Below are 24,983 nucleotides of genomic sequence, written 5' to 3' on the forward strand. Positions count from 1 at the left end.
TGGAGGAGTTTAAAAGATGAGCAGACATTGTGTACTTGGGCACATGGTCTGGTGGCAGACTTAGCAGGGCTGGATCGATGGTTGCACATGATCTTTAAGGTTTCTTCCAATCAAAACCATTCTGTGATTCTATGATTCTTCCCCCATCTATTTTATCTTGGAACATACGACACTAGGGAACAGGTTAATACTGTTACACTATAAATTCATCTGAACTGACATTGGAAGAAAGCTGCAAGTGTGTTCTACCACACAGCACAGAACCTCACTGTCCCAGCGTGTTTGCACTGGTACTCAGGTGGTCAGGATTGCCTGGGTTGTACAAGAACGTGTTCTCCAGCTGCGTACAGCAGCTCCCTCCTGCCTGCCTTCACAGCCTGTTCAAAGACTGCCATCCCCTGTAAAGCCAACCACACATCTCACAGCCTTTGTAACTCCTAACACGGGGTTCTCTATGACCTTGGTGTGATTGAAATAAATAACTCTACTGGACTCAAAAACCAAAATATTCACATTTTTGCTGGCCTGGCTACTGCAAGACAGATTTTAACAGAGTGCAAATCCACTTCAGAAAGAGGAGGTAAAAGGGATATAAGCAAGCTATAAATCTGACCTAGCAAAGGCAAAGTGAGTAAAAACAAGCAGAGGGAAGAAGGGTGGGCTAAGTAGGAAAGGGATGACAAAGTCTATGGAGATTACCCAGGCTGGCTCAGACAGTAGTTGAGTGCCTGGGCTTTGCAGGATGGGAACAATGCAAAGTGCTCTGTTGCCCTCACAAAGCCTTCATGGCCACCTGAGCCACAAAAATAATCACCTGGGTTTCACAAGGGTCATGGCAGAAATAGACCTCGAGGGGTGGACTCTAAGGAAGACTGTCAGGGCCCGGCACACACCAGCAGTTCCAAACACCCTGACCAGCCTCTGCTTGCCTGCAAGCTGTGCCTGAGCTCTGACCGTGACCTAAGCCACATCACAAGCACGCTCTGCCTTGCTGGCCTCTCTTTGGACTGGCTGGATGACTATGGACTTCTCCAGTGACCACTGGATTCCAGGCTGAACCTGGGGGCCGTCTCTGACCACCTCTGCTTGCTTGTCTGGGTGCTGCTGCAGAGGCTGCTCCTGTGCCAGAGGAAGAGGGTGGATAGAGAGGCCACACACAGTGAGTGAGAGCATCTCCAGCCTACAAGGTCCTTACAGCTGTGATGGATCCTACAGCAGCTTCACACACAAGTGGGTTTTCAGTGCGCAAAGGATGTGTAAGTGACAGCAGGAGGGAGTCTGCCAGAGAGAGAGGGTGGTAAAAAGTTGTGGCTATTATTAGACTTCTTGTCTTTGTGTGGGTGGAACCATTTAATCTTCTCTCAAAACATCTGTGTTTGTAATTGTTATGAAATCAGAGCCACACAGGCAAACCACGCTCACCTCCACACCACGGTTAACACCATGCCGTGCCCACTACCTTGTTTAACAAGGATTCCAACACTGCACTGCCTGTTCCCCACTGCAGAGACCTTGTTTGTAGACAGTCAACATAGAGAAAGAAAGTTTATTTCAAAAGACATCTATATTAATTCATTTTAATGATTTAATTTTAATTTCATTAATTCATTTTAGACTGCCCTGTAATTACACATCCCTAGCTCTTCACCTTCCCCCTGTTTCATAGACTTAATTGCTGAAGTGGGTGCTACATTCTTACATTTTTAATTAGTCAACTGATTACGAGCAGAATTTTTTTCTGCTATGAAGCTACATCTTTAAAATAGAGAATAAGTACAGGACCTCATTAACAGCCTAATTAACAGTACAGACAAGCTCAGGAGCAAAAGCTGCCATATCTGCAATCAAATCTATCCAAACTAAAGTTCTGGGAGGAAAGGTCAAGAATTGTGAGCACAATGTATGCCTCCACTAGGGACTGCAGCTGGAGACAAGTGGATCTGGGTGCTGCAAGCAGCACAGTGCCTAGTGATGGCGCTAAATCAGCAGTCTTGGAGACTGTTTTCCAAATTTTACAGGTAGTAAAACTGTCAATAAAGTATATTCAACTCCTGAAAAGCTGATTTATTTTTCATTATTAACAGGAAACTATTTGTTTTGAAGAGAAACTGGGTTTTGCATAAAGAAATTTAGGTTTGAAGTCTACTTTTAGTGTCTGGTAATGGAAAAACATATGCTGAATCTCCCATGTCCATATTGAAGGGGGGAGTCCTGTGTGCCATTTTGCAAGCCCATGTAAGTACCTGTAGGATTAAACCATTATGAAACTATTGCTGTTTCACACATAGGAGGAAGACACAAGGTTGGATTTATCAGAAGCGAGACTTCAGCAGTATTCAGAATGTTGTTCATTATGAAACTTAGTCTAAAGCAACATTTCTATTTATTTTTAAATAAATTTTTAATCTGATTCAAATACCTGAACTGAAAAGAGAAAACCCCAGTAACTTGTTCTTAAAAACCAAAGATCAGGTTGCCATGTCTCATTGGAACAGGAAGAGCAGACCTGCTGGAGAACTGACCTTCTCTTCAGGTGGAACTGTGCTTCAGCCTGCACAGCACAGTGTTCAGCCGGGAGGAGATCCCACTTCCCTTGGCCTCACCTGGGAGCAAGTCTGTAGCTTATAAAAATCCCTGCAAAGCCCGATGGTGTGATCCACTACTTGCGTACAACACAACCACCTCCCAACATGCCGTTATAACAACACGGTGGGTTTTTAGCTTTTCTGCAGAGTTTTTGTGGTAAGACTTGTTCCACAAACAAGGACCCAAAACCATTTCATGAAGAGTAAGTGAATAAATCCCCACGCAAGCCTCTGCAAGCTTGTCCGTGCTGAGAAAGGTACGGCCCCACACCATGGTCACCCCTGCAGTGACACTGTGCAAGGACAGTAATGGTGCTGAGAATCACTGGATCCACCCAGGGCCCTGCGTCATCTGTCACCATCTCGTGCTCACTGACAAACACGGCTGAGCTCTGCTGGTACCAACAGGCCAGCTGACAGCACTGGCTGGAACACACACACACACACTCATTTTCCACAGCCTGGCACCACTCTGAGATAAAACAGGGCTGTTCTTTAATAGAACACAGAAAACAGCACACTAAGTGAAAGATCCAGCACTGGGAATGGGAAGGGGAATTATTATCAATCATCACATAAAGAGCAAACAGCGCTCACCGAAACAGAGGCAAACACACTCCCTCATCCTGCCACATGTGCTATCTCACTAAGAAATGATCCAGAACAACAGGCATGGGGAAGATGGCACACAGAGACACAACTGGTTAAGTAAAGAACTTGGGAACGACTGCTGGAAGAATGAGGTTCACCAGTGCACAGGGAGGGAGGGAGGATCTGGCAGCAGGCACTGGCAGACTGTTCCAGGAATAGGAGGCAGCACGAAACTAAAGGCAGAGCCGTGTAGGAGGAAAAGATAAAGGAGGAGTACACAGGGAGTCAGAGGGGAGTGGGAGAAAATGACAGCTCACAGTGATTGAGGATGCGCCTACAGGCAGAATTTGCCTGAGATATTAGCTTTAGTTTGCCTACTTTTAAAAACCATAGGTTCTTCAATAACCAAAAGAAGCAGGGTCTGAAAGGCTTAACAGCTCATCTCCAAAGCCGCTCCAAAAGAAATACACCAGCCTGCTTGCATGTGTTTAATGCTGAGGAGGAGGGCTCATACAGCTTCAAAGGCCAAAATTCAACGTCTTTACTATTTCATACACATCATGGCATTATTCCATCCATATCTGACTAAAACCACTGCTGGTTTGGTTGTGAAAATCTAATACCCTTGCAATTCTAACTGCATCCATCCCTTCCCTTTGCCCAGACAGAAGCAGCTGTGATCAAACAAAGGCAAGGGCTGCACTAGGAGGAAAGACGCCTCAACTCTGTTCTTACAGGGCTTTTCTGCCCTTCCAGCTGCAAACCCCTCCCCACACAGAGCCAGAGTAGCAATAGAGCTGCAGGGCGGGTTACCTACAGCCACAAGAAAGCATTCTAAATGCTGAAATCTCATCACTAACATTGAGCTCTCAAGTACAAATGTGCTAACTGATCTCAGTGAGGTAACAGATACTTTGTAGGTTTTGGATCACTTCACAACAAAATCTCAAACAGATGTGGTAGGAGAGAAACAACTGCATTAGAGCGCTAGAGTAATTCAAACTCCACTTTGCAGCAATGCTAGAACTGAATAACTAATGCTCTTGAGTAGCCCCAGATTACATGAACACTATGCTTTCAAACAAGACCTTTGTTGTTCTTTTCTGACTGAACATCGCTGCAAAGGGCAGCGAGTAAAGGCAGTCTGAATATCCAAGCCCCGATTTTTTTATCATCTCTGTCATTATGGCCAAAACATAAAAATTAAGTCGTTTTCAGGTAGACAGCAGCTTTGAAGAGCTGTAATTATGTTAGTAAAAAATACTCAGTGATAAATATCTTTTAAAATTTGAGACATTAATTTCAAAGTTAAATACACAATTAATTTTAACTAATTATTTGGTCTACTTAGTTCTTACATAATTAATCTGGTAGCTGGAATATAGAGATTACAGCCTTTTGGAAGGCATGCTCTCTTTTCTAACACAACAAAGAAATGAAGCCTCTGCTTGAATTGTAGAATTCAGTCTTTGTTATGACTCTCTGTTAGTGTTTCTGCAATGATTTGAAACACATTCACTTTGCCCCTGCTCTCTGTGAAGTGCTGTGCCTTGCACATTGGGAAGACCCTAATTTGTCCTCTCATCCAGACCCTGATTTTCCAGGAAGCCTCCACAACTGAGCCAGAAGAGAAGGCTCCATGCTCAGGAGACCAGCACTGGGAGATTCCAGTGCCCTCTCTGATTCTGTCAGTTACACAGGGGACAGAGGGAAGAACAGCAGGATCACAGGAGCAAAGAAAAGGTGGGATATTAACATCTTCAACTTCCCCTTTGCACATCGATCCATGAGCAAGGTTCAAGAATCATCTTTCAGACAATGAGAGCTCTCCATGTGCCCTCTGGGAGAGAGCTAGACATCATCCTAAAATTGAGGGAATTTGAGAGTAAGACTGAGTTCAGCCTTTATTCCACTGTTAACTCAATGCAGTTACGCACTCCTCAAGCCCTTCTGTAAAACGAGGGTCACGTTACACAGAAACACCCTAAGCAGCAACGCACTTCATGAACATATTGGAATGAATCTGTCTCCTGATGTTACCTGGGTAAAACATAAACTCCAGCACAGCCATAAAGATGGGGATGCTGCCACTCACTGCTGTACTGCGAGGTCTCCAGAGAAAGAGATTACAGAGAAAAGGTGAATAGTCCTCTAGCACTTCTCAGCTGGCAGAAGGAGCATAACACAGCTTGCTTTGCCAACAGCATAGACAACGTGCCATGGAAGGCGTGAATATTCCCTTCCCCTCCATGGCATTTGTCAGACTTTCATAGCTTTTCTTTTCCTTCATTACTGTTTTTTGTGTGAGATTGGGGAACCACGTTCAACCAGCAAGGGCCACCTCAGAGGTTAAACTACTGGCAATGACATTTAATTTACTGGGAAGGGGGAAGAGTGAATTTGGTTTAGGTCAAACAGCTTATATGAAGAATCACCTTGGACTCTGCAAATGTTAAGAATGCAAGTTAGAATAGGTATTTTAGTCCTCTACCTTTCTACAGAGCCCCACTTTCCCTCATTATCCTGAAGAGACTAACGTACCTTAACCAATATAATGCATGCAGGGTGAACCACCACCACGGATCCTACCCCTCGCTACCTGGAGAGACACCTTAACTCCTGTTCCCCATTCCTTATACAAATCCAAACCAGAATAACTATACACATACCAGTGGGAGACACTGAATGTCTGTGTTATGTGCTCCCCTGCATTCCTGACCCCCAGAAACACATTTGGCCTTTACACAAATGTATTCTGCACTTGAATTTTCAGTATAAAAACAATTACTTACTCTGAGATGGAGCACACAATATGGAGTGGCCGCCAAGCACCACAGAGAGGCTGAGCAGCTATAACAGAGGAAAGCAAAGAGGGGTGAACTTCGCCATTTGGCCTCTTTCAGCTCCAGAATGGAGCACACACACATGGGTATGAAAAAGCAAGCTTATGCTTCCTTTTTTGTACTGTACCTAACCCTACAACCTTTATTTCAGAAGAAGGCATCACATTGGACTGAAAGCAGCTTTTGAAATGGTCAGCAACAAAAAAAAACCCCAAAACCCTTCGAGGAATATTTTGCATTAGAGGTGGCTTCAAATTCACAGTGAAAGACCCCAGCACCAGGCGTCTTCTGAGAGCAAAGTGTGCTTGCTCTTCCCTGCCCATGTACTAGGGTTGCTGGTTCTATAGTTTGTTTTTGCCTTCAGGGAGTATTAGATAATGACGAGTTCTGAGTTTTCCTTTCGCTTCATGCCTGGGCTCATCCTAATGGCTGTAAGCAGGCTCCGTTTGCAGACTTCCCTTCTCAGCCTCTCCCCCCTCCTATTTTCCAGCAACCCAGCCACATTTTTCACAAATGAGCACTACTGCCTGTCTCCCTTGAAATGAGCTTATTGGAATCATCATGTTCTTCAGCGTGTTTCAGAGCCTAAAGCGAGGTTCCCAGCATTTAAACAACAAGAGCTTTCCCTGCACTAGGTGCCTTCATCAGAAGCCTCAGAATGCAGGCACGTCGCACAGAGGTAATGACTCGGGTATCTGCTCCAGGCCAGTTCTGTGCTGCAGGTGGCACCTCATGCTGCTAGAGGAGATCTTCAGCAGGGTCCAGGCATGTGGAATGAGCTATGACAATGGAGACATATTTACACACACAGAGGTGGCACCACCAGCCTGAATGGGAGCTCCAGCAGCCAGACCTTGACTGTCGCTTTGGGCCAGTGGCTGCATCCACTCACACAACGCCCCTGACACGCTGGAACATTTCACTGAGCACGTAAAGTGGTTGCTTCAGGATGAAGGACTGCAGAGTGGGGTTAACAAATTTTGTACTACTTTATTGTAAGACTTGATCCATCCTTTCTGGATAGATAAAACAATGGAGAACGCTTTTACTGAAAGACCATTGGTACTTTGTTAGTGATTCCTTTCGAATCACTGAAGCAAAAACGCCACAGAAGGAGCTGCCCAACCATTCCAGCAGTGAGGAAAGACTCCAGATCCCTGGAGTTACCAGCAGGTTGCCTTAGCCAGGTTACTTCAGCTCTGTGTGGTTGAACACTCCTGTCAATATATATCTTTTCATTATCTCTTTGGGATTCTTGGATTGAAGGGCCTACGGAAAGGCCAGATCACAATACAACATGGAAAGAAATTCACTGTGATTTGAGCTAACCTGAAACATCTGACATCACTTGATCAGGGACCACCACCCTGCCTCCGCCTTTGTGAGCCTGAGCTAGGGAGTTAAGAAGGAGGGCAGAGATGGGAATGGAAAATGGTGCCTCCTCTTCCACACAGTTGAGTTGCAGAGGGAAGGTTTCGAACAGCAGGAGCTACATCTACACAGCAGATGAACCATCTGACCACATCTGTTACAGGAAGAGGAGAACATTCAGACCCTCAAGAGACAAAGTGAGAATTTTCTGGCCTGTGCTCCAGGCCAAGCTCTTGCTTCCTACATCTGCAGTGTTTGGCCATGCTGCAGAAGCACCAGTACTACCAGCATGAACTTGACTGGTTAACAAAAGAACACTTTTAAAGTACCAAATTCTGTCTTCTGTGCCCTGACCAGGAGAACAGCAGCTGTATCTCAGCTCAAGGATCAGGAAATATCCTAATGACCAAAAAACCCTCAGTGTTCCAAGTGACTCTTATTTCCCAATGAACTAAAAAATGGAAATCAAACACACTGTTAACCAAAGGGTCTTCTTTTACTGGTTTGTGGTGAAAGGAAAAGGAATGTCTATAAAAATTTCCACTTCTAAGCTTTCAGAGTACTAAATATTAACTTTGCCCAAACAGCTCTGCTCTTGAGATGCAAATGAGAATTTAAGATTGCTGTGACAAACCACTAGACAATGTGGTTGCATCAGTCCTCAAGGAACACACAAAACATCACCTAGTTTTTTAAATGTTCCCTCTGTGATGGCTTTAATCTTTGCAATTATTTCATCAGCTACCGATATTGCTGATATCCGCTTATCTTCCAGGCAGGTGTCCAGGACATAAAATGACTACGACAGGTCAAAGGGGTATCTATTTATAGAGCAGCATGAGCAGCAGCCTGAGCGAAGGCGTGCACTTATAACCTGCCTCCTTCTGCTATTCCAGAGCATTCGTGAGCTACCAGCTCCTCACAAGGCAGATTTTACCCTCCTACAGTGCATCGCAGAACCTGAATTTAACCCAGCAACAAGGTGAGATGCAGAGACATCCTATCAGGGAGGGATAAGGAGAGCAGAGGAAGGAGGAGGATGAGAAGGAACTAACAAAGAGCATAACAAGCAACATAGCAGGCATATCAGAGTGAGGTGCAAGCCCTACCAACTCAACCTAACGCACTACCTAAGACAGGCACTGAAGAGCAGCTCCTCCACCCTCCTCTCAAAGTATCATCCTTGCAGATTATGACTGGCTAAGAAGCAGTCAAATAAAAAAGCATGAAAGAAATAAATGTTTTCTTGTAACAACCTAGGAAACAATTAGATAAGGAATAGCAAAGATAAGCACAAAGGTCCAAATTCCTACCTTGAAACGCCAAATCCTCAAGTTAAGTTACTCAGTCAAAACGGGTCTGACAGCCAGCAGCTCAAGGAAAGACATGGAGCCACAGGGAAGAAAGCAATCCTGAGAGCTGCCCTTCCGAAAAATCACATACTGAGTGACCTGGCCCTTCTGGAGAGGGGCAGCTGGGCAGCGCAGCTGGCAGATGGCTGAACCATTGTTAGCAGCAGTGGCCACCTTCCCTTCACTCAGTGTTGCTAAAATCTCTCAGATCATTTTGTGAACTATAGGATGCTGGAATGTTAAGTACAGACAAATGGAAAAAAGTAAAGAAATTCATGCTAAAGGAAAGCACATCACTGCTGTGTGAAAGCACCACTGACCACTAGCTGGTACATCACACTGCAGCTACAGGTGGGTTGTGGGCAAAGTCCCAGATACCTCCTGAAAGCACAGCCCTCTCCTCCCCAGAAACTATGGTGCCTTGCAGCTTCTCTGTGAAAAGCTTCCGTGTCCCTGCCTGAAATCCCAGAACAATAAGAGAGAAGTGAGGAAGATGGTGGGCAGAGAAAGGCAGAGCAGCGTGTTCCAGCACTCAGACTGTCGTGGCACACAGCAGACTTGCCATGCTCCTTCAGGGTGGTGATGCAGCTCCATCCCTTCCTCCTCTCACACGCTGTGCATCGCATCGCAGCAGGGTGCTGAGCTCCATTTGGACATAGACAATGGGATCTGGCAGCAGCTCAAAGGCATCTCCAGTGGAGTGATGGAACAGGCTCAGTGCTGCGCAGGCGGACCAGGATGCAGAGCGTCCCACTCTCCTCTCCTTCTCTCCCCAGGCTGCAAGGCAGCTGCTGCTCTGCAGGCAGTCCCTTCTCCTTTTGTTCAGAGGATCAAGCAGGAAACCAAAAAGACCACGTCACAGAGAACAGCAGCACCTAAACCCATATCAGTAAGGTGGAGGGAGGCGGGGAGCGAAGGGGAAGAGGAGGGAGAGGGAGAAGAGAGAGGCAGGCAAGCGGAGGGAGGGGGCAAGGGGAGAGACGGGAAGGGAGGGGAAGGAAGCCCACAGACAGCAGCGCCTGGCACCGTGACAGCTTGCTGCTGGAGTTCGGCTCCTGGAGTTGTCACAGGTTTATGGATGCCTCCAGACTGACAAGCTGACAAGATGAGGGAAACTACACTCAGCATATGTATTCAGCAGCAGTAAATTGCTTCTCCTGCCCTAATCTGGCTTGCAGTTTCACTCAGCGAACTGATCTCATTACAGGGTGGGGGAGAAGCAAACCAACCCAACAGCACATGCTTAACGTACTCAGACACCATTACCAGAATCTGGAGACTGGAATATATCTGTGGAGACAGAAAAAACACCTGCTTGTGCACCACTAATAAACATTAACATGTTAAAAGAACAAATACATACATCTGAGATCATGTTCTGTTCCTATCGCAGTGTGCCTGGTCACACTTGTGAGGTGGGAGCCAAGTTCTCTTTATAGCCCTAAAAGACCAGCACAAGAGGGGCAATCTACTTCAAAATGTCATAGGAAAGAGTGTCCTACAGGAGCAGAGAGTCAGGCAGGGAAGGAGGTACCCCTGACGACAGCAGCAGACTCTGCTACCTTTGAAGATGCAAAGCCCTGTGTATGCTCCAAGTTGCATCTTTCCCAGTCGGGGTTTGGGAGAAGAGGGTTTCCAGACAGGATGACACACTAGCACACATCTCCAGAAGAGTTATTTTAACGGGAGCTGACAGTGCACAGCAAACACTTCTGTAATATGACAGTGAAAACTTAATGCAATGGAATGTTATGGGGTATTAGAGAGCACTTGGAAAGAAGCCTGGAATCAGTGATCCAGGTGCTATCTCTGTTATAAAGCAAACAAAGCACCCCCTGAGAATTTCAGCCTGACAATAACAAGCTAAAAACTAAAATCAAAAGTAAGGGTCAATGATCAGGCTCTTGGGATTGCCTGCTATGACTTAACCTGCTTTTGCTGCATGTCTTGCAGTTCAATTGACCAGGGAACTGTAGGAGGGGCTGTCTCAAAGGTATTAACTACTGTTGTGCTGCTCTGACAGGACAGGAACAATGCCGGGAAGCTCAGGTAGAAAGCGGTTTAAATTGTTTATTATAAGTAGATGATTTTCCTTTTGAGTGAACAATAAAACTAACTCATAATGGGGATGCTATTACATATTCTTTCTGTCCTGTAACGGCACAGTGATTTGCTCGGTGTTGTTTAATCCTAGAAGATATATTACAAAAATATAGCAAATTATTTATTGATCTGTTCAACATGAAAACTGAAAAAGCACTGAAGTATTTCAGAAAAGTACACAGACACTAAGATATTTATTACTAAGCGGTGAATAAACGACAAGGTGCTGAGGAATAAGGATTACATGCACGAAACGAGTGCTGCTCTCCAGTCAATAAGAGCTAAATGGATGCTGAGTAACTTTGAAAAACACTGCTCCCACATCTAACAGAGACAAGTCTCTATTCTTCCTCTTGTTTAAACAAATCTTCTCCCACACATGTCATGCTTAGTGCAGCACTGTAAGTTTAGAAGCCCCTTTGAAAACTGCATATGGATGATATTAACAAAATTTCTTTTATACTTAATCTAAAACCACTTAGACTTTTAGCTTCCACACCAACTCTTCCCATTCAAGCTGCAGTATGCAAAAAGCAGATGTCGGAAATCTCTCAATACCCCACTATTCACAAAGACAGCAGAAAACCCTGACTCCACACAACAAAGGACTGATTTTTCGAATCAACAAGATTTTCATGATGAGCTTTCACCATACACTTAACATATTTCTCTCCAGTCTCTGGTGTTTTAGAGAGGTTCAGGTTTACTGGAGGCTCATCATTCCACCTTGCTTGCGACTGTCGACAGGCCCTGGGAGAGTAGATGCTGTTACCAGCACCCAGCTCTGTCTGCTGTGCTCAGCCATGTGGGACCATGCCCCACTGGAGAGGGCGCTGCCAGTGCTGGGGTCACTCTCAGCTCCCTGGCAAGAGGCTGGAGCATCGTCCTTGCAGGAAAAGGTTTAAAAATCAATGGAAACAATATTCATCTCTTGTACCTCGCGGCTGGACAGGTCCTTTCTGGGAAGCCCTCCAAGTTGTCCATAATCAGAGCCTAAGTTGATTTCCAGGCCTTTAAGCATGGCCTTCAGAAAGATCTTGGCAGTCTGGAGAGGACCTTAGCCCAGTAATGGACCAGCATCTCTAAGGCCGGATACAGAAATACAATCTGAGGGACTAATGGAGTTTCGTAATGTACAGGCATATGAATCATCCAATGGCTTGGGTTGGAAGGGAACTTAGATTCCAATCCCCCAGTTCTAATCCCTCTGTTCCAACCACCCTGCCATGGGCAGGGAAAGAAAGGAAGAATATGTGTTTACGTTTATAGCAGAAAACTTAATACTAAGGTGTTACTTCTCCTCTCCCATGTTAAAGGCAAAAAAGCTCTTACGTACTGAATGCAATATTCCTCAACCATAAGATTATATGCATTTAAAATGCACGGTAAGAAGCGTGAAAAGCCCAGACCTAAGCCATTCAGCTGACAAAAGGATGATGCATTCCGAAGTGAGGAGCGTGCCCCCACCAGAGCACCCCAAGCAGTGCCCTTCTACTTTGTAATTAATTTCTGGTCTCTGTTCAGCTGTGCTCACATTTCTCATCTTGGAGAAGATCTCCAAAGCCCACTTGGGGATAAGGCAAGCTCATATGGAGGAGAGAATAATGAGGTTAGTAGGTGTTGCTATGCAGGTTGCTAGCCTTGCATAGTCTTTACACTTAATAATGCCTTTTTTGAGACAGTTATTTCATTTTTGTATTCATGTTTTACACTCAGACTCATCTTCAGCAACAGCCAATGTTAAAAATGATGTAAGTAGTATCTGGCAAAAGTCCACCACTAACTTGCCAGTTCCCTTGAACTTCACTTCAATAAACTAATTAAAATCTTTAAGACCGTATCCTGCCCAAGCACTAGAATTTATCTCTGCTGCATAAACGTGGCATGATGTCATGAAGACACACCACCTAAGTAAACCAGCATACTTCTGGAGATGTTTCAATGACAGGACCTTACTGATACGATGACATCAACTCCACAGGTTTCAGAGGAACTGGTTACCACCGCTTGCCCCAGCCAAGGGAATGAGAAACTGGTGATTGCAAAGAAACACCTGGCAGACAAGTACTTATTGGAAACAACTGACAAAGTAGGAAGAGACACAGTTAGGGACCAGAACAAATTCACAGAGTCACTAGGTTGGAAAAGACCCCCAGGATCATCGAGTCCAACCACTCCTATCAAACACTAAACCATGGCCCTCAGCGCCTCATCCACTCGTCTTTTAAACACCTCCAGGGATGGTGACTCAACCACCTCCCTGGGCAGCCTCTGCCAGTGCCCAATGACCCTTTCTGTGAAAAATGCTTTTCTGATGTCTGGCCTGAACCTACCCTGGCGGAGTTTGAGGCCATTCCCTCTTGTCCTGTCCCCCGTCACCTGGGAGAAGAGGCCAGCTCCCTCCTCTCTACAACCTCCTTTCAGGTAGTTGTAGAGAGCAATGAGGTCTCCCCTCAGCCTCCTCTTCTCCAGGATAAACAACCCCAGCTCTCTCAGCCATTCCTCATAAGGCCTGTTCTCCAGCCCCTTCACCAGCTTTGTTGCTCTTCTCTGGACTCGTTCCAGAGCCTCAACATCCTTCTTGTGGTGAGGGGCCCAGAATTGAACACAGTATTCGAGGAGCGGTCTCACCAGTGCCGAGTACAGAGGGAGAATAACCTCCCTGGACCTGCTGGTCACGCCGTTTCTGATACAAGCCAAGATGCCATTGGCCTTCTTGGCCACCTGGGCACACTGCTGGCTCATGTTCAGTCGGCTGTCAACCAACACCCCCAGCTCCTTCTCCTCCAGGCAGCTTTCTGGAAAGAAATACAATGAAAAAAAGGAGTTATTTGTCCCTCTACTTCAGCTATGACTGAATGGACCAGAGGTATCTCACAGGAAAATAAAGGCTTTTAGGAAAATAGAAGTCTCTTGTAAAGTAAGCTGCTGGCATTTTGTGGCTTGCTGTCTTACTTCTTCTGTAATTTAACTGTGGGATATTATTGGCACAAGCATCTCATGGCAGCTAACATAAACACATTATTAACCAATCAGTAAGTATTGATAAAGACGAACTAATCATGGGTCAGCACAAGGCCAGCCCAAAGTCCACCTCGGAATACAGTTTCAAATAACTCTGCTTGGATGCACAGTGAAATGGGTTCTACAGGACCTACCTCGCTGTATGTTCAACTGCACGATCCCCTCTTATCTGCTATACTGACTACATTTTTGGGCCTTTCACCATTTCCGAGTCTTAGTGTCAGTGAACTCAAAGGTGTAGTGGCAATTTACAGAGGCTGTACCTGAAATTAGACATTCTTTCCCCTTTGCTGTTCTAGTTACGATGTCATATTATCAGCGTTAATAGAATATATGAACCATTCCATTAATATTTTCACTCTCACTTATTACTAATATCTATCAATTTCTCATGTGAATGATACACCAAATCTCTCTGCATTACACAACTATTCAAGCCAGACAATGCCAATATGATCATTGCACTCACTCTACTTTATCACAAATGTTGGTTTAATTTATTCTGTTTCCACTCAAGCTTGCAAAAGTAGCCCTGGTTTCTGTTACCACCCTGCTCCTCACAACAACGTATTGCAAGAACAAACCTCTTTTTCATGTGTTCGACGTCATTTTTGCTCCTTCAGTAGTCTCTGCAAACAGCACCCGCAAGACTGACAGTAAAAAGCTTGCAAGAGACAAGATTTACTACTTGAATCCCATTGAAGAATGAACTGTGAAAAGAGAGGCATACCAACAACACAGGTCCTACTTCTTTCCCAATCCTCCAAAATCCTTTTACGTGACCGATGCCTGAGGACCCTCCTCTCTGCGTCTCCAGGAAACTCTGGGTTCAGGTTGAGAAGGAGAAAGCGAATTGCAACACTGCAAGCAAAGCTAGGAAGCAGCTGCCAAAACAGAGTGAGAGCTGCACAGAGACAAACCTGGAAAAAAACTTTCATTTGGGCAACAGTACCAAACTTGTCTGTGGCTTCCAAGGAAAATCAGGGTTAAAGTTCAGCTACTGGTTGACAGAGGAAGTTCATAGCTGTAGCATGTGCAGGGCTCAAAGAGCTGCAGTCTTCATTTCAGCACTTTCACCTTCCCTCACCACTCCAGTTCTGTACACTGGAACTCAGCATTGAAGTACACAATATCCTTTGTATCAAGCCTACTTTAATAAGGAATGCACCACTCCATCCCTCCTATTTTGCCATTTGATTTTCTGCACAGCTGAAGTCATAATGGTCTTCTCACAGAAAGCAATCAGAGATATCTGTATAACTGAGAACGCCCTTCAGGCATGAAGAAGTGTTTCAACCATACTTGCCCAGCACGCACACAAACCCAACCAATCTCTGCTCTCTCCAAGCAAAGGATCCAGGAACCTTTCAACGGAGACAAGATTTGATCACATCATACTCCTACTGAACTGACTGTAGGAACTCCCACTCTTAAGACAGGATTGGCCTTTTTGCAAGTATTGCAGCACCTGAAAGCCATAAATGTCAAAGAAGCCTGATTCTCTGCAAGTTTTGCATCAGGCACCTCAACAGGACTAGTGCTTCTTTGCTACATTAGTGCAGTATTCAAACATATGTCCTAATAAAATCCAGAAGAGTTACTTTCCCTCACTGTTCATACAGACAGAAGGGGGGGGAAGAAAAATAGGTCTCCTTTCCATCACCACAGAATTAAGACCAACCTGGTATTTCTATTTTTTAATTACATTTATGATATTTCCTGTGGGTATAAGTCATGAATGCAGTTCCAGTACGCTGGGAGCAATGTAAATGTTGTTGTTCCCAGAGGGATCTTATAGCTGTTATGCACGGGTCAGAGATTCCATGAAATGTAAAATCTGAGACTTTAAAAGGCTTTATAGCCCACATCCTTCCCATTCTTTTTCAAAGGCACAGTTAATGGATACTGAACAATACTGCCCCAAATTTTGCCCACAAGGTATGGAAGCAGTAACCCCATTTAAATAAAGAAATATTTAGCTATAAGCAACCAGCCAGTACTACTTCACTCATGAACTGCATCAGAAATTCCTTTCTGATCCAAATTAACTCTTCTGCCACTCCATGCTGACAACTGGGCAACTGAAGGCAAAACACATGGAATTGTTTTCTCTACAAATCATTCCCGGGGAAAGAAGGAGAAGTGCAGTGCAACTTCACACTGCAGCACACAAATCTAGCCTCTGCCCCTTCCTCCTCCCAGATTCCTTATTTTGACATGAGATCACTCAGAAGGACATAAGTGAGCTCTTCCGCTTACCCAGTCTGAAGATATCAGCCCATAAAAATGCAAAGGATTCGGCACTTACCTCTGATCACCATGTGGTAAAAGAACATACTCATCCGCTGTTTCTTGCAGGAACAACGTTCTGTTTTAAAACAAATGAAAATGAAACAAGACTTTAAACAGTGCATCTCTCCCTCTTCCCTCATACTACCCTCCATCAGTGTCCATAAACATTTACAGAGCAGGAGCACCTTCACTCTCCCTCGCCAAGACAATGATTACCGAACACGAGCCGTGGCATGAGGATGGAGTGAGGCCTTGACAACAGCCTTGCTGGCACTGACCAGACAACGACGTAGGGTTGCACTGCAGCAGGCTCTGTTGTGCAAGAGTGAGAAATGACAAGAGTGGAGGGGAAGAAAACCCAACCAACAAACCAGGAACCTGGATTTAGAGGCAAATCACAAAGAAAAAGTTCACAGAAGTAGCAAATGCAGCACAAGCTGAGAGAACTGGATGCACCAGCACAGTCCTAACGGGGTTTCTCACATCTGTTCATTAATAACACTGCTTTTGAACAGCCAACAAAGCTAACACTAACACGCTACCTTCCTCAGTTTTGGCCACAGCTAAATCAGCTCAGTAAAGCTCTAGTGGTGTGACAAAGTCTGCACAGTACCTTGCCAACACTTTTAAAAGAGCCAGGATAATTAGGTACGCTGCAAAACAAAAACAAACTGCCGAGGGACTGAGCTACACACCGTTCCTTCACCCCTCTACCTGGACAGCAATCACACAGGTAAAAGCACTTAGCGAAGCTCACCGAAGCTCAGGAAACCTCTGTGTGCCCACACAGGGACAGACACAGACAGAGCAGCCTGCCAGTGAGAGCATCCCAGCAGAATCACCAGCGCCCTGCGGGAAGGCATGGATTAGAGCAGGATTTGGGCTAAAAGGATGATTTTACTGTACCTGCTGGACAGCCTCTACAAGCAGCTCTTCCTCACCAGTGGCGTCTCAGACACACAAATGCTCTCCTGCAGCTTTCCAGCTCACACAGACCTTGATTCAGCAAAAAATCTGACCTTTGAGTTTCCAATTATCTCTAATGCCTCTACAGCCCATTAGTAAACAAATAAGAACTACAGTTGCGATGCCTGTAAATAAAACTGAGCGCAACCAGCTCCCTGCCTTCCTCGCTAGTTTACAACAAGAGCACAATCTTCTGTTTTCCTTTTTCATGGTCAGATAAAGAGTAGCTTAGAAAGAAGCACCAAGGCTTCCTCAGCACACAACTTTTCTTTTTATTTTGATCCATAATTCTTATATTTCTCCCCTAAACAGCTTGGCAAGGCAGAACAACAAGCCCTGTGCACCTGGCCTCCACAAATATCAACACACTTGGGAAAGCATCAAAATAGCTAGATGCCACAGCAAAACAACTGAACTACAGAAGGGGGAATGTTTGACGTTAATGTAAAAGAACAGACAACTAAAGAGAAGTTTTTTTCACAGAACTTTCACAATCCAGAGAAACTCACTGAGAAAAACAATCGAATTAGGAGGTTAATTATTAGTAGAATGTATACAATGGCAACAGATAAGACTCTTCCATGTCTGCTACCCTCACGGCGTTTGTCAAGACCCGCACAAGCAGACACACCAACATCCACTGAATGGCACTGAATCCAAGTGTCCCATAGGGGCTGGCCGTCCACTGGTGTTTCACTGCAGAACACCTTGCGTGTTCTGATTCCAAGTCTTACCAAGGTAGAGCATCACTCTCATCTAGTTGAGGTTACTTTCCAGAATAGAGCAGGCTTGAAAAAAAACCCAAAGGATCGACCATTGCAACCGCGGGGAAGACACTCAAGGCGCAAAATGAATTACAAATAGTTTTTTCTTCAACTTTTAAAAATGTATCTTGCTTACACAAGCTCAGAAACAGCTGCATCGATGGGGTACTTCTGCTCTTTGCAGTCTCATGGTTTTCCACTAAGGCACTTCATAACCAAAAGAAGCAGAAACACAACAGAGCAGGATAAGAGGGTAGGCAGAACTTAGCCCCAGCTGAACAGACTAACAAGGAATTGGAACTGAACATAGTAATTTGTAAGCAGCCAGCAATGAAACACAAAGAAGAGAGTAATATTATCAAGCATAGATTTTTCCATCAGTAGAATATGACTGGAATCAGCCAATTATCATTTCACGTCAAGATTTGTTTTAAAGGACCTTAAACTAAAAGAGTGGTTTGAAGCAACGCTAAAGGGATGGAAATGCTGTGATTTCCTCAGAGAGCCAAGGGAGGTGGCAGAGCCCTTGCCCAATGGTTTCCAATTTCCCTCCTCCATACACACTCATCTGCCTATGCTGTCGCCGATCGGCAAAGCCCTCTGCCCAAAGCGCACGTTATCACCATGGTCAACCACTACCGAACACCCCCAAATGCCTAAGGCACCACCACATCCCATCTCCAGACATCAAAGCAGTTACCAATGGAACAAATCTCTATCTGGTGCACCATTAAGGGATCGTGGAAAGATGCCACTAACTCCAGGAGCACCAGCTCTCTTCTCAGCTCTGAGTTTAGTTTCACATTCACCACCCATGACGCTCAGGAGCTTGTGTTCCACACAGGCTCCTACAAGAGCTCCTGTTGGTCCAGGCATGTATGTGCCATACAGAGACTCCCACAATCAATGACATTTGTATTCCTGGCAGGTTTGTTTCTTTAAACACCAGCCACACTGTAAGTTTCACTTTACTTTTTACTCTGGAAAAAAGGCCAAACCTGTGCATAACAGCTGCTGTCTGGAATGCCCACAACACACATGAGAACATGTGTGTGGTCTCCTCCACCATTACGAGATGAAACAGCTTTCAGGAAAATGAGAAGGGTGCTTGTTTTTTATAAGCATAAAACCCTTAATATTTACACTAATCAGATATAACAGGGTCCACTTAGAACAGTATTCATGCAGGAACCTGACCAAGCAGAACTACTTTCCCATGAAGATCTTATCCTCAGCCTGGGCAAACTCTCCAGGTCACACCAGACAGCCAGCAGCTCTGCTCTATGCGTCTCTGCAGTATTACACCAAAGGAACACGGCAGCACGTGGCTCAAACAATAATTGTAAAAGCCTAGATCAGAAACACAGTGGAAAAACATAATGATAAAGTGTACACTGAAAAAACATAGAAGGTAGTTGAATACAGTCAAAATATGAAATGATTTACAGGGATACGGACAGAGAGCAAGAAGCCTTGCTTGATTTCTGTAAAAGAATAAATAGAGAATAAAGCTACAGGCAGAGGTTTACATTTCGTCCTAGATAACAAATCCTTTGTAACTCCACTAAAGGTGCTCTGGAGCTTTACAGTTCCAAGCTCTACAAAGACAGCACAGAGCAAAGACGGGGTGACTTTCAGTAGCGACAGGGAGGAAGGGTGGATGGACTGTGGCGATCAAACAAGGAAAAGGGGCAAACGTATCGAGGAGACAGGGAGAGAAAAGTCACAGAGCTCTGTGGGAAAGAGTTGAACCAAGGAAGGAAGATCAAAAAATCACCGTCCAAAACTGCAAATGCTCCAGAAAGAAGTACTGTGGCAGAATCGCATTCCCTGCAGGATTTCCAAGGAAGTGAAAGAAATGCGAACTAGGCAGCAAGATTATAATTGAAATAGTTAATGAAGGACATCTGCCATCAAAACAGATTGCTTTAACACATATAGCTCTTTTATGGCTCATTCATGTGCACCCAGCAGAATTGCCTTGAGAAGGGAAATGGTTTATGAGACCCAGTGAAGCTCTTAAGTGAATTCATATTTCTGTTAAGAGCAAGTAGTCTCATTTTAGATTTCTAAAAGAGGTCCCCCTAGTATGACGGGCTGCCTCAATGCAATCCACCAGAGAAGCTTTCACAGCAGCAAAACAAGGCAGAGCCATGTGAGGAAGAAGAATCATCAGTTCGATAACAGAAGGCAAATGGCTTAGCATGGTTCATATCATTCAGGCAATACACTACACTTCAGATCTTCCGTGTCTGTACGTGGCATTACCTTGTCTGCACACAACAGAGGGAAGGATTCCTCCCTATAAGCCTGTTCATGGCACAGAGGGGATGTGCCCAGATGTCTGCCACCAGCACGACATATTTGCTTGTCCTCTGCTGCTCTGAAACATACATGACCCTGACTGCTCCAGCAGTTCTGTTTTCAGAAAGGCCACTGCAAGCAGTGAAGTGTTAAAATGTAACGTTATCTGCCTCTGCCCTTTTCTCTTTCGGTATCAGCTCGCTCTATGTCTCCCAACACGCAAAAACGCAAACCAATTGCAATCAAGGCCACCAGGGAAAAAACTATCAGTAACAATGTTTTTCCTAGTGCTGCAGCCTGGTAGCTGTAGCCATGCCATCGTGAGAAGAGATCTGTAAAAAGAGGGGAATGACTACAACTGAAATATTAAGGAAACATCTCTCCTTGTTCTTTTTTGGTTTCTGCTCCCATCACACAAGTAGGAAGGAAACAGCTTTCTCAGATGATGAACTTCCACTGCTACAGTTCCCTCTTTCTTACCCACTTTTGTTTCTGACTGTTCCTCAATGAGCAAAGAGTGGTCCTGAAAAAGGAAGAATTATGATTTATGCATTAGATAAATCTTAAAAGACTGTTCATTCCCATCCTGCACCAGAGCCTCCGCCTCCTGGCAGCAACACTGTAATTAAGTAGATAGCATTGAGCATTCTCTGCATTACTGGGCTGAAGCAGCAGAGTTCTTCTATTTAAACCTTTCACCCCAGTCAGATCATTTAAACAATCCTGCTCATGGCTTGTTTAGGCTATTCCTCCCCAGAGCACTCAAAATGAAGAGGGCCCAAAAGCACTGAAGACACCAAGACAGTACCAGTCTTACCCTGATCCTAATTAACCACAGCTCACGCAGACAAAGCAAGGCCTTATCTCCCCTGTACCAGTTGTGAGGCCATCCTTATCGTAAGAAAAATGGCATTTTACAAAAACAGCAAATAAATAACTAGATTAATGAAAGGCAATCATGTGTCAGGTTCACAGACAGCCTGAAAACACATCGGAGCCCAAACCCCACAGGAATTAACTTGATGTCAGCAGCAAGTGTGTGAAGGCTCTGTGCCCAACTGGTGACCCCGAATTTACAGTGGAGTTGACAGCTACCACAGAGAACATGGAGAGGATGAGGGTCGTTCACCTCTCCCATTTTACTCCTCAGTTAAATAAAGCAAATTAAGTCAGAAGCCTGCTGATTTTAAGTCCATGTAATTCCTTCCCTCATTTTTCATTTATCACTGTCAATATTGGATCTGGACAATATTTGATCTTCAGGCTCCTTGTGCTTGCTTTTATCTCTGTCTTTTATCACAAAGCCGAGCGTACTCTACACTGCAGAGGAGATTCCTCCAATATCTTGGATGACAGTGGGGGGAAAAAACAAAGCATAAACAGCTCCTCACCTAACCTCACAAATATTAAGAATCAGTAATTCCAAGTTGTGACGCGCCTAATTAACTATTTAAAACTAAAATCAACATTGTTCATTTTTTACATAGGATAAAATTAATAAAACAAAGAATCTATACCCAAATAAAAAAGTATAACCCAAATGTTGGGTATGACTGTAAAGACAAACTGCAATAAAGACAATGGAGTTTTGCTCCTATGTCAGTTCAAACAGCTTTCCTTGGGTGCACTTTGAAGTTCATGGCAGCAACTTACAAGATGCCCAAGAAAGTAGCCACAGCACAGCTGGCTGTATGGAAAAGATCCATAATGAGAAGAGAGATACTGCATCCAATAAACCAAATAATCATTACAGATACAGGGCTTCTTGGATGCAAATGCATGAAGCTGAATGAACTCCAAAGCTGAAAGAATAAAGATGGTATCTCGAAGCCAAACTGTGAAAGGGCAATACTTACTATAGACTGGCTGTATCCACGCTCGTTTAATTAGGTGCATTTTGCCTTTTTCAGTAAGTGAGAGGAAGGAAATTTGCATATATGGAAACAGAGAAAACAGATAAAAAAATTTCACGCTTCCGGGGGGGATGAAGGGAAAGGAGAAATGAATAATCCTTACTTGGTTACCTTTCACATGCTTAGCCAACGTTCAGCCTCAGATTCAGCTAAGCCAATACCCAGAAACAGACAAGTATCTTGAGAACCTTTCCCACCCCCTGAGGTACAACAGCTTGCTTTCTTTTTCCATACAGTTTCCTCAATCTCAGCTCCTCACTGCTCTGCTTTCCACAATGCCTGTATCCCTGGGCACTGCCAGCAAAGGCTGCAGGTGCTGCCAGCTGGTGAGGACGCACAAACACTGAAGGGACTTGTTCCTTCTCTTTGGGCTTCCCCATCGCCACCCACTCAGGCTTGCTATTTGAATGCTCACATCAGCACGAACCATCCCACAAGTGGAAACAGACATCTGAGCCACCCACAGGCTTCCCCACTTCCATATGAGCTTGTTTGGAAAAGTATTTAAATGCACCTCTAACTCTGCCCTCCCATCCCTTTTCCAGGATGCAGAGGTGAAGCAACCTGGCACACAAATCCAGTTTAAAACAACAGGAATGATACAGCTGCTTGATCCCATTATTCATTACGACTGGAAAAAAAGGTTTGCACAAGCCAGGAATTCTCTTTCTCCCTATTTTCCATGAGATAATGTTACAGCTTATGGCCACAGAGAGCAGTGCCAGAACAACGGTATGAGAGAAGTCTCGATTCTTTCAGTGCTGCAGGTACACGGCCTTGGCCACATCCTTCCATTTGCTCGTTAGAAGTCAGCAATCTGACTGTGGTTGAACTATCAGGAAGAATGGCATCCAGAAAGGTACACAAGATCAAGCAGCCTGAGTGCAAGGAACACCATCCATGCTTTGAGATCAGCAGTCAAAACAGCCTGCAGATTTTCTAGGACACCAGACTACGATCAGGGAGAAGCATCCGTACAGCCTAGCTCATGGAAGTACAACTGAACAGCTCTGTGTGGAAGCATCTGAGAGGCACTGACCCAGAACGGCACTACAGCAAAGCTGCACCCCCCGACACAGGCACTCAGCTCTGTGCTGACGCAGGAAGGAAAACACCACGCGGAGCTACACAGTTCCATCATGTGCATCAACAGCTACGGCAGCTTTCGTGCTTGCAATGAAATCAAAATTCCTACCTCTCTTAATTTCTGTTCATACCCAAATTAAAAGCTCTCTGCTGCCTTCCTTCCTTCCCTTCCCACGTCTCATTGTACCCCATTACAGTGATTAAATTCCCTGTGTTTTCATGCAAACACTTAACTTTCCTGGCTGCACCTGAACATTGGTGAAAGCCCCCTCCCACTCCTCTCCATCCCAAGGGATCCAGGCACACACAGCCTTGCCCGAGCATCACTTAGGAATGGGACCACACTTGTGTCTTTAAGAGGGACATTCAGCCAGCTGGAGGTTGCTTTATGGTCCTTCTAAGTGCAAAGCCTTTCAGACCCTCAGGCTGAGCTAAACCCCTGACCTACTGTGCCCCTCTGGGACCAGCAACATTCTTCCACCACTCGGAGAGAAAATACAGGAACCATCAGTTTAAAAAGCACATGACATTGCAATTGAGCATTACCCCCGTAGGACACTACCACGTGCTGTTCCTATAGATCAAACACAGCAGGGCCCAGTTTGCTGGACAATCTTAAAGACTTTAGAACAACTCTGCTCCCTTTTAAGGCAGGTAAAAAAGAATTCTGCAAAAGCAGAAGCTTCAGTTTGAGTTTTAGACCATATTTACACAACGACATGAGAATCGGATCTAAAGCTTGTCACAATCATCAGAAGACCTTTAACTGAACTCAACAAGCAGAAGGATTTACATTTCTTTTGTGCCAGCCTCTGCATATACATTTACCCAAATAAACACTATGCTGTACAGTATCATGACTTCTTTGGCACGGAACTGTCTAAGCATTGCACATGAATCACAGCAAAGGAATGGGTTCTTTTCAATAACATTAAAACCTTGTCTGGCCTTTAGGACCCAACCATTCCTATGTCTGCTGTAACACAGATTTTCATCTCACTGATCTTCTCCCCTTCTCAACAGAATTTGTATAGTGGATGACTAACCAACCCCTTGAGGCTCATTGCTCAGGTGCTCTCACGCTCCTAAGCTGTATTTTTCTACTCATTTTTGGACAATGCACATTCATTTCAACAGATTCACAACAAAGTCAGAGACAACACTCCATCAGAGTTATCACATAAATTAGCAATAACATCAAGGGAAGCTGTCTATTTTACCTCAGCCACACAGAAACTGGCTCATCCAGCCTTCAGCAACAGATCATCCTGCTAGTGAGCTGCACCGCTCTCACACTGTGTCCCAAACACATCTCTCCACCCGTGGAGCCAGGCAGCTGCAAATTACAGGGCTTTTCATGGGAAAAACTTCTTTTTCACTCCATCCCTTCAGCTTCACTACCAGCCCAGCCTGAATAGTACAAAACGATTTCCAAACACCAGCACTCAAACGACTGTGTTCTTCCAGCTGCCACTTGCTCCAGGCAAAGGCTCTGCCACTCACCCTCACCAGACTCACCTGCGACAAGAAAACCAGAACAGTTTAAAGACAACAGCATTTAAATCTGGTGTCAATAGAATAACAGCACAGCTCTCCTAAAGCACACTAAGCATTACTGTTCCTCTTTACAGGGCAGCAAACCTGAAGAGCTGAGTTGAAGCTTGAACGCTTACCTTGCCAGCAGCAGACTTAGGAATGTGAAGTCTCAGGAACAGAATTTACAGGCTTCTCACCATGGCCCTTTTGCCTCTGGCAGGTTATCTTCTGCCCACACAGAGCACCCCTCGAT

General features: G+C 44.8%; 1 protein-coding gene across 3 annotated transcripts in view; it reads right to left on the minus strand.

Annotated features, from left to right (window-relative positions):
• Nucleotides 1-24,983, minus strand: part of NDST2 (N-deacetylase and N-sulfotransferase 2) — a 92,520-nt gene that overhangs the window by 31,074 nt on the left and 36,463 nt on the right. The window contains exon 1 of one of the 3 annotated variants that reach the window (XM_069863679.1): nucleotides 16,178-16,237. The exons of 1 other annotated variant lie outside the window; for it this stretch is intronic. The gene's annotated coding sequence lies outside the window, so the exon portion shown is untranslated. Of the gene's footprint in view, nucleotides 1-8,703; nucleotides 8,813-16,177; nucleotides 16,238-24,983 lie in introns of those variants that run through there. One more of the 3 variants, XM_069863678.1, reaches the window with a different exon arrangement.

This window comes from Phaenicophaeus curvirostris, chromosome 9 (assembly GCF_032191515.1).
Source record: "Phaenicophaeus curvirostris isolate KB17595 chromosome 9, BPBGC_Pcur_1.0, whole genome shotgun sequence".
Classification (NCBI taxonomy): domain Eukaryota; kingdom Metazoa; phylum Chordata; class Aves; order Cuculiformes; family Cuculidae; genus Phaenicophaeus; species Phaenicophaeus curvirostris.